Genomic DNA, 10,738 nt, shown 5'->3' with positions numbered 1-10,738 from the left:
CACTGTGGAAAACAGTATGGAGGTTCTTCAAAAAATTAAAAATAGAATTACCATATGGTCCAATAATTCCACTACCATTTACCCAAACAGTACAAAAACACTAATTTGAAAGGGTACATGCACCCTTATGTTTATAGCAACATTATTTACAATAGCCAAGAACTCAGCTAATTTTTTTTTCTACCTAGACTAACCCTTTTCCCTAGTGGCATGACTTGCCTTACAAATGAACTTTACAGCTTTGTACATGAGCACATTTAAAATGTTAACATTTGACTTCACAACTCTGAGATGTTTGTGCCTGCCTCTCATAACAGTTAATTTAAATCCAGGGCCTTAGGCAAAATGTCAGAATGGAACCTCTGAGACTCTTAGTCAACTGTCATTTCCCCGTGTGTGATTCAAAAATCTCTCATTCATTGAGCTTCCTTAACACACACAGATGCTCAGTGGGTATTTCTAATCATGTGTCACCCAGGGTATAGACCTGTTACTCAGATCTCCCAAAAATATTCTGCTCTGCTTCAAGTCAAAATAGTTTGTCTGTCTTTGGAATTCCCTACAGCTAAATGACTGCCTGGGGCTCTGACCAACAGGGAACTGTGTAAAGCCCATATTTTCACTCCAGTTTTCTCTTGAGCCTTGTGTATTGAGAGACTTAGTGGAGGGAACTCTGTCCTCAGCTTTCTCATCACCTACACACTTCACATTATACTTCTGCAATTATTTCTGGTTTGGGGGAAAGTCAGGACAACAAAATCGTTTGTTTGATTCTACTTCATTGATGACCCCACCTTATTTTTTTAAAATGCTTGCCTGGGTTATATTTATTTATTTTAGTTAAGAATTAAAGATAATTTCCTTCTGGAGAATGCCATGGTGATCCTGGAAATAATTTCTCTCCCCAGGCTGAGCCCAATTCTGCAACTTTGAACTTATTACAGGAACAGTGGAAATAAATAACATATAACTATGGTGCTCTTTAATTTGTTTGAGGTGGCTTCAAATTTCTGATTTGCCATCTCAAAAACTTGCACCCAATATATGAAGCAGTAAATCCTGTTCTTATGATAGCATCTGAATTATGAAAACTTTCTGTGACTCAAAATGGCTAGAACCATCTGCAAAGCCGCTACATGAGATAAAGATTAAAACTCACATACCTCATAGTTGTTCTCATTTATAATTCTCAGATGGTGCCCATTCATAAAGGCAGCTAATTAGTGTCATCCAGAGAGTGGTGGATTTGAATAAGCTAAATAATGACTGCTATGTTGGAAGTTATTTCAGCAGTCCTAGGGGAGACAGCAGGAGGATATGCATATTGGGATGACAGGGGGATAATTCAAGGAAAGTTCAATTAGTAATTTTTTTTCCCTCAACCAAATCTAGCTGCATATTAACAACTCATCTTGATATATTTGTAATCTGCATTACAACTTATTACGGCTATGCCCATGGAATATAGAATAGGGAACTGGCTGTAGTATCTTTGCTATTAGCATTATCCCGATAACTCTTTACTATACAGGGCCAGCCTTACCCATAGAATGAAATAGATGGCTGTACGCAGTGTTGTAAAAGGCAAATAGAGACATCATATTCTCACAGTGTCACCCATTCTTTAGCTTGCCACTTCTTTTGATAAAGCATCAAACCCCTTGTTAGAATATAAATGCTCTCTGAAAGAATAAAACATATTACTCAATTGTCAGTCGCAACCATCTCAACTAGTTCTTCCTTGAGCAGGGTCCTGAGAAAATGGGACAAAAGGCAGGCAAATTATGATGGTGGGAGGGAAATAATTAGGCTGTAATGATAGGTAGGAAAAGAAAATTGAAAACAAGAGTATTTTTCCCCAGGCATTTCTGGCAATAAGGAAGAACTGAAGTAGGGGGCATGGAAAATTTGGAGATCTGCCTCAAACAAGAAAGGTAACGTAAGAATTTTATCTTGATCTTCTTCACCATATCTGCCCCAACTTACCTACTTGAATATACGAAGTTTGGGTATGCATTCATATCAGCCTAGAAGTCAGGACCTCCTGATGCTCTGGCTATGATCCTGATTATAATAGCAGTTGGTCCTAAATGGGATAGTTACAGAGTTAGCTGCTTTTTGTCCTCCTTTAATAACTATTAACAATGGAAACCTCGATATTTCTTCTGTTGTCTAGCCACAAGATCTGCTTCTTTCCCCATCTTCTCTAGTTGTTATTCACGGCTGGCCTGGTAACTTGGGTTCAAATTTAAATAGTTTAATCTTGGTTTTAGGCATGACAGGGGCTAGTTTCACTGAAATCTGAATCTTAAGATTTACTGGCAAACTGCTTAGAATACCAAAGGGGCTTATAAGCATCCCTTTGACCTTACCGACTTAGTGAGCAGTGAAGTGAGAAGATCTCATTGCCTTGCTCTCACAATTTTCCATGCTATATGCATAAATCTTACCTACATCCATGCAGATGAGAGAGTAATGGGGCATTGAGGATAATAGGGAGATTTTTTATAGCAAAGAACAAATTGTCAGAAATGGGCAACAAACTTAGGGCTTCAGAGGGGAAGGGGGTGAGGGATTGGGATAGGCCAGTGATGGGTATTAAGGAGGGCACATATTGCATGGGGCACTGGGTGTTATATGTAAATAATGAATCATGGAACACTACATCAAAAACTAAGGATGTACTGTATGGTGACTAACGTAACATAATAAAAAATATTATTAAAAAAAAGAAATGGGCCTTCAGAGCAAACACTGCCAGTTGCATGGGTAAGGAGTAGAAAGTATGAATTCCTAGCCTGACCCAATTCCTTCACTCACCCTCTCTGCCCTGGCCTGGCTTCATGTCTTCTGAAGACCTTATTATTTCAGCAAATAAATTTTTAGAATTCATAAGTCATCTACTCAAAAAGGAAAACACATGATTCTGAGGGAAGGGTGTGTAAGATGGTTATGAAGGCTGTACCTGAAGAGATACAAATGACAGGATAATTCGGTTTTCTGTTGATTATTTTGTTTCTAAGGCATGATTCATCAACTAATTACAGCCAAAATAAATGAACACATGAGTGGGCTTGCATAAGAATATAACTTCAGACCCATCAATGTTAACTAATAGCTAGCTACTTGCTGGCTGTCACAGTGTGCTTTGAAACATGCCTCTTTGCAAAGATTTCTGTATCTGCATGGTAATGTGTCTGTTATGCTTATTTAAAAGTTTCGCAATGATAGAGTACTAAGTTGGGAGACAAGAGTTCTGGGTCCTAGTCCTACTGCTCCCACTATGTGAAGACTTAGAAGAGCCTCCTCATTTTCCCCAGCACCAAAATGAAGTGGTTGAGTAAGAAAACATATAAGACACCACCAAAATCCAGAGTTTTGTGGCTATGAGCTTGTAATTTTCATGAGAAATCAAAAATTATAATAATCAAATTATATCCTAGTAATGTGGCCCCAAAATGTGCAAATGTGTTTTGCTGGGGCATATGAGGAGAGCAGTCTTTCCACTTTTTTTTCCTCCTTGGAGGTGTATTCGTGTTATTATCTTAACCTTATACATCCTTTACCACTATATCCCCAAGTCGTACTTGTCAAAATCTTGCTATCCTTTGAAGCCTAACCCAAAGTTTAATTTCACAATTGTATTTTCTCTGATGTTCTAAGGCAGAATATATGCTCTCCATCTTCTGAGGGCTTGTAACATGCTGTCTCTCTCTTACAACACTAATCACAGTTCCTTGTCTTGGTTGATTGTCTGGTTTTTTCCCCTATTATACTGAGATCTGTGACTAAGTCTTACTTATTTTACTGTCTTCCACTTTAGTGTACCTATCATATGGGATGTGAGCTAACACAATATATTGAATCTCTTCAAGCTAACATTAGGAAGCATCTCATCTCTCTAAAATATGAGAGCAAGTTAAGAAAGGAACATAAGTATCTGTTGTGTTTAGAAATATAAGCCAAATCTTAAATTTTTAATTTAAAAAATTGCATTTTTTATCAATTTCAGACACAACCAAAAAGTTGCAAAAATTGTACTAAGAATTCCCAAATACCCTTCAACAGATTTATCATATGTAATCATAGAACAATTATTAAAATTGGGTAACTAAAAATGATCTAATAGTAGTATCTAATCTACAGAACCTATTTAAATTTCACCAATGACCCAACTAATGTGCGTTTTGTGATCTAGCATCCAATTCAAGATCACATATTACATTTATAGTTGTCATGTCTTCCTTAGTCTTCTTTAAACTGAAATTCTTCCTTAAGATGACTTAGTCTTTCTTTGTCTTTCAGAACATTGACACCTTTAAAAATTACTGGGAGTTATTTTATAAAATGTTCCTCAATTTAGGTTTTTGGTCACATTATGCATTTTTGTAGAAATATAATTGAAGTAATATGTGCATCTCCGTGCATCATATCAGGAATCATACGATGGTCATTTGTCCCATTACTGGTTATTAATTTTGATCATTTGGTTAAGGTTTTCTTCACTCTAAATGTGTTATTTTTTGTCTTCATAATAATCACTGTGGTGATAGACACTTTGAGATTGTGCTATTATTGTGGTGTTGACTGAATGGTGATTTTCTTTTTCCAACACTTTTTTTTTTTTACATTTCCTAGCTGAAATTGTACTAGTAGATATGAGCTTTCTCTTCTCTCCCATTTGTTTACTTATACGATAATCGTTTTATATCAACATGGTAGCTCCATCCATGTCATTGAACAGCAAGAGTTCATTCTTTTTATAGCTGAATAATATTCCATTATATATATATAATAAATATCATTATATATATAAGCAATATATATTAATATATATTATATACATCAATATATTATATATAATATTCCATTTTATATATATATATACATATCACAAAGAGATGGAAGATACATATATATCACATCTTCTTTATTCATCTGTTAATGGACACTTGGGCTGTTTCTACAAGTGGCTACTGTAAATAATGCTGCTATAAACAGGGATGTGTGCATCTCTTTGAATTAATGTTTTCGTATTTTTTCAGTAAATACCCAGTATGTAATTTCTGGATTGTAGGGTAGTTCTGTTTTTAAATTTTTGAGGAACTTCCACACTGTCTTCCACAGAGGCTACACCAGTTTGCATTCCCACAAACAGTGCAAGTGTTCCTTTTAATTTATATATACAGTGAATTATAATTCAACACTTTTATTCTTTATTTTGCTTGAGCCAACTTTTAAAGAGACATTTTTATTCTGATTTTATTGTGTTCTATTTTCTGACCTAGGAGTAGCCACATGAAACTTCAACTCTTAATTAGAGCTACCCAAAGGAAAAGAGACCCATTTTCCTTAAATAGCATCACATCATAGGAGCACCTAGTACAATATCATGCAAGATTGAGAAGTGTATATTCAAGAAGTGTTTTTTTGTTACTGAAGCAGGTAGCTCTGAAACCTTGACAGAAAGAAACCCCAAACTTCTGTTTATGAAAGTAGTTTTCCCTTGGGGCACATGTTCAGACATTATTCTGTTCATCATTGTAGACATTGAGTACTGAATCAAGTTCTTTGTATGTAAAGATTTTCTAGAGGTCTAGAATAAACCCTGTTGTGTTGGGTTGGAATTGGAGATGAAAGATAAAGATATTAAAATATACTTGTGTTTTACTTAATATATATCCAGGTGGATAGATACATAAATAGTTATAGATCTATGTGCATATATATGTGAGATAGAACACATAAATATATTTTCACAAAGGTCCACAAAGGTAGCCTAGAAGCAAGAAACTCCAGTCATAAATATAGCTAGTTTCTAGATCTTGGCTTCTGATTACCTTTCTCCAATAAAAGGAACCAATACTCTATGGAGAAATTCCTGTTTCTAGGGCTGGGGCAGGAAATATAAAAGATGAACCTAGAGCATCTTGTCCTATAAAGAAATGAAAGGTTCAAAAAAAGAAGGTGACACATCAAAGGAACAGAGGAACCAGCCTGGAGGAGATCCCAATGGCAAAAACTGGAACAATTTAAGCAACACAATCAATAAAGATAGTATTGGATTATAGCTTATAGAATAAAATAAATATACCTCTGACCATAATTATGTAAATAAATGATAAGATAAATAAGAAAGAAGAAACCTTTCCTTTTAGAAAAATTTCACTGAATACATGTAGAAGGAATGAGGAAAGTGAAAAATCACCAATAGACAAACATCAAAATAATAATTATTGCAAGCAAGAATCATAGATGGATGGTAAAATCCACGGGCAAAAAATATGATGAGAAACTGAGGATGTACTGTATGGTGACTAATATAACAAAATAAATATTATTTTAAAAAATATGATGAGAAACAAGATATTTCCATAATCTCCAAGTATCTCTTCCACAAAATAAGTATTATTTAAAAAGGGAGAAAACAATAACTATACAATATAGAAATCTGTGAGATCCCACCTTAATCAAATGATCAAAGTTAACATGACCAATGAGACATATATATGATGAACTGAAAAGAATAAGTCACTTCCATGGTATTAATACAAAAGTACATAATCTCAATCTAATCATGAGCAGGTTAGGAAAGACCAAGAAAGACTGAGGAATGAAGAAAGATAGAAGACATGGCAACTAAATGGAATGTGAGATCCTGGAGAAAAAAAAATGTGTATTCCTCCAAAAACTAGTAAAATTTAAATAAGATCCATAGAATAGTTAATAGTATTATATCAATGTTGACTTACTAGTTTTGATTTTAAAAAATCTGGAAAAAAAAGGAGCTAAGATGATGGAGTAGTAGGGGGACCCTGAGGTTACCTCATTCCTTGAATACAGCTAGATCAACATCAAATCATTTGGAACAGCTAGGTGGTCGATCTGAGGACTAAGAAAACAATTTGCATAAATGCAGGGAGAGAATGTGGCAGATGTGAGGCTTCTAGTTTTTTGTTCATATGTTGGCTTGTTTGTTTTCTTTTCTCATTTTTTGGATTAGGCAATTTTTTTTCCTCCTTTCTTTTTTAGTACTTTCTCTCTTTTTCTTTGGACTCAAACTTATACTTTTTTATTTGTTTCATTTTTCTTGTTCTTTTCCCTTTTATCTTTTCTCAGATGAGATTTTGTCTTAAATAAGACTTATCTTAACAAATAAATCAAAGCACACCTAGTTAAAGGGCCAAACACTCCCCACTGCAAGCAAGGAGGACCTCGACATAGGGCTGACCTGAGGGAAAGAGTAGCCAAAATACAACAGCAGAGTACACACAGCATACATCAGAAACACTTCCAGAAGTACCAGGCCATGGACAGTGTAGGACCCTTTCTTAATATAATATTACTCTCAGGAGAAAGAAACATAAGTTTTCACAAGACACAAAAAGACAGAAACCCAGACATAATGATCTGATGGAGGAATTATCCTCAAAAGAAAGACCAAGAAGAAATCAAAGCCAGGGATTTGCTCAAAACAAATATAAGCAATATATCTGAACAGAATTTAGAACAACAGTCATAAAAATTCTAGCTGAGCTTGAAAGAAGAATAGATGATACCGGAGAAACCCTGTTTGCAGAGATAAAAGACCTAAAAACTAGTTAGGCCTGAAGAAAGAGAAATTAGGGAATCCATCCCATTTACAATAGAACCAAAAACCATACGTTACCTTGGAATTAACTTAACCAGAGACGTAAAGGATCTATATTCTAGAAACTATAAATCACTCTTGAAAGACATTGAGGAAGACACAAAAAGATGGAAAAATATTCCATGCTCGTGGATCGGAAGAATTAATATAGTTAAAATGTCCATGCTACCCAGAGCAATCTACAATTTCAATGCTATCCCGATCAAAATACCGATGACATTTTTCAAAGAGCTGGAACAAATTGTCCTTAAATTTGTATGAAACCAGAAAAGGCCCCGAATCGCCAAGGAACTGTTGAAAAGGAAAAACAAAGCTGGGGGCATCACAATGCCGGATTTCGAGCTGTACTACAAACCTGTGATCACAAAGACAGCACGGTACTAGCACAAAAACAGACACATAGACCAAAGGAACAGATAGAGAGCCCAGAAATGGACCCTCGGCTCTTTGGGCAACTAATCTTTGATAAAGAAGGAAAAAACATCCGGTGGAAAAAAGACAGTCTCTTCAATAAATGGTGCTGGGAAAATTGGACAGCTACATGCAAAAGAAGGAAACGTGACCACTCTCTCACACCATACACAAAAATAAACTCCAAATGGATGAAAGACCTCGATGTGAGACAGGCATCCATCAAAATCCTAGAGGAGAACATAGGCAGCAACCTCTATGACATTGGCCAAAGCAACCTTTTTCATGACACATCTCCAAAGGCAAGAGAAACAAAAGATAAAATGAACTTGTGGGACTTCACGAAGATAAAAAGCTTCTGCACAGCCAAGGAAACAGTCAAAAAACACTAAGAGGCAGTCCATGGAGTGGGAGAATATATTTGCAAATGATGTTACACATAAAAGACTGGTATCCAAGATCTACAAAGAACTTCTCAAACTCAATACGTGAGAAACAAATAAACAAATCAAAAGAAGGGCAGAAGAAGATATGAAGAGACACTTTTCCAATGATGACATACAAATGGCTAACAGACACAGGAAAAAATGTTCACAATCATTAGCCATCAGAGAAATTCAAATCAAAACCACACTAAGAGACCACCTTACGCCAGTTAGAATGGCAAAAATAAACAAGGCAAGAAACAACAATTGTTGGAGAGGATGTGGAGAAAGGGGATCCGTCCTAGATTGTTGGTGGGAATGCAATTTGTTACAGCCGCTCTGGAAAACAGTGTGAAGGTCCCTTAAAAAGTTAAAGATTGAGCTACCCTATGACCCAGCCATTGCACTACTGGGTATTTACCCCAAAGACACAGACATAGTGAAGAGAAGGGCCATATGCACTCCAATGTTCATAACAGCATTGTCCACAATAGCCATATCATGGAAGGAACTGAGATGCCCTTCAACAGATGACTGGATTAAGAAGTTGTGGTCCATATATACAATGGAATATTACTCAGCTATCAGAAAGAACGAGTTCTCAACATTTGCTGCAACATGGACGGCACTGGAGGAGATAATGCTAAGTGAAATAAGTCAAGCAGAGAAAGACAATTATCATATGATTTCTCTCATCTATGGAACATAAGAACTAGGAAGATCAGTGGGGGAAGAAAGGGATAAAGAAAGGGGGGGGTAATCAGAAGGGGGAATGAAGCATGAGAGACCATGGACTCTGAGAAACAAACTGAGGGCTTCAGAGGGGAGGGGAGTGCGGGAATGGGATAGACATGATGGGTAGTAGGGAGGGCACGTATTGCATGGTGCACTGGGTGTTATACGCAACTAATGAATCATCGAACTTTACATCAGAAACCGGGGATGTACTGTATGGTGACTAACATAATATAATAAAAAAACATTAAAATAAAATAAAAATAATAATATAATAAAATAAAATAAATTTGATGTAAGGCAAAAAAAATAAAAATAAAAAAATAAAAATAAAAACTAGTTAGGCCAAAATAAAAAATGCTATAACTGACATGCAAAATCAAATCGATAAAATCACAAAGAGGATGGAAGAAGCAGAGGAACAAATAGGTGAAATAGAACATAAAATTATACAAAATAACAAAACTGAAAAGAAGGGGGAGTAAAACCTTTTACATCATGAATATAGACTTAGAGAACTCAGCGATTCCACAAAGTGCGATAATATCCATTTCATAGGAGTCACAGTGGAAGCATGGGATAAAAGGAATGAAGGTCTATTTGAACAAATTATAGCTGAGAACTTCCAAATCTGGGAAAGGAAACAGGCGTTCATGTCCAAGAAGCACAGAGAATTCCACTCAAAATCAACAAAGATTGCAGCAGCCCCTGGATGAGAGCTTATGCTAAGGATATAATAGGAAAACATGTTTGACCTTGCAGGCTTTAGTGTAAACGTCAGAGCATAGTGACCGGGAACACCCCACGTGCCCAGCAACCGGGAATGGCCGCCTAGTTCAAGGTGGAACCTGCCCTCAGATAACGAGCATCCAGGAACACCTGGTCCACTAAAGGGCAGAACGCTGCCCCAACTGAAACTTGATTGCTCTTGACAATAACCTGCGGGGTCCATAGAAACATGTTTAAGAATAGGCCTCACTTGCTGAATGTTATATCATCTAATCCTGTGACCTTCCCTGTGACGTACTACTATTCACTAGGATGTAATACAATCATCCCTTTGATTGTCTTTGATTTTTTATTGCCAATAAATACACGAGGTTGCAGCTGTACAGGGCAATCGCACTCTTGGCAGTAGCACGCCTTGAGGTAGTCCCCTGCACCCACACTCTCTTTTGCAAGCTAACCTGTCTGTGCCTCATCCTTCTCCCGAATCAATGCCGTGGCTCCATGGGCAGTGTAACGACAAAAGACAGGTCAACAACAAGACATATAACAATGAAACCTGCAAAATACGAAGATAAAGAGAATTCTCAGAGCAGCTAGGGACAAAGATCTTAAACCTACAAGGGTAGACACATAACATTAGCAGCCCACCTACCCACAGAAAAGTAGCAGGACAGAGGACAGTGGCATGATATATTCAATGAGCTAGATGGGAAAAATATGGAGCCCAAAATACTACACCCATCAAGGCTGTCATTCAAAACAGAAGAAGAGATAATGAGTTTACTAC

Source organism: Ursus americanus, chromosome X, assembly GCF_024610735.1.
Source record: "Ursus americanus isolate L20-20 chromosome X, mUrsAme1.1.p, whole genome shotgun sequence".
Lineage (NCBI taxonomy): Eukaryota > Metazoa > Chordata > Mammalia > Carnivora > Ursidae > Ursus > Ursus americanus.
Note: the sequence above shows the minus strand (reverse complement) of the source record.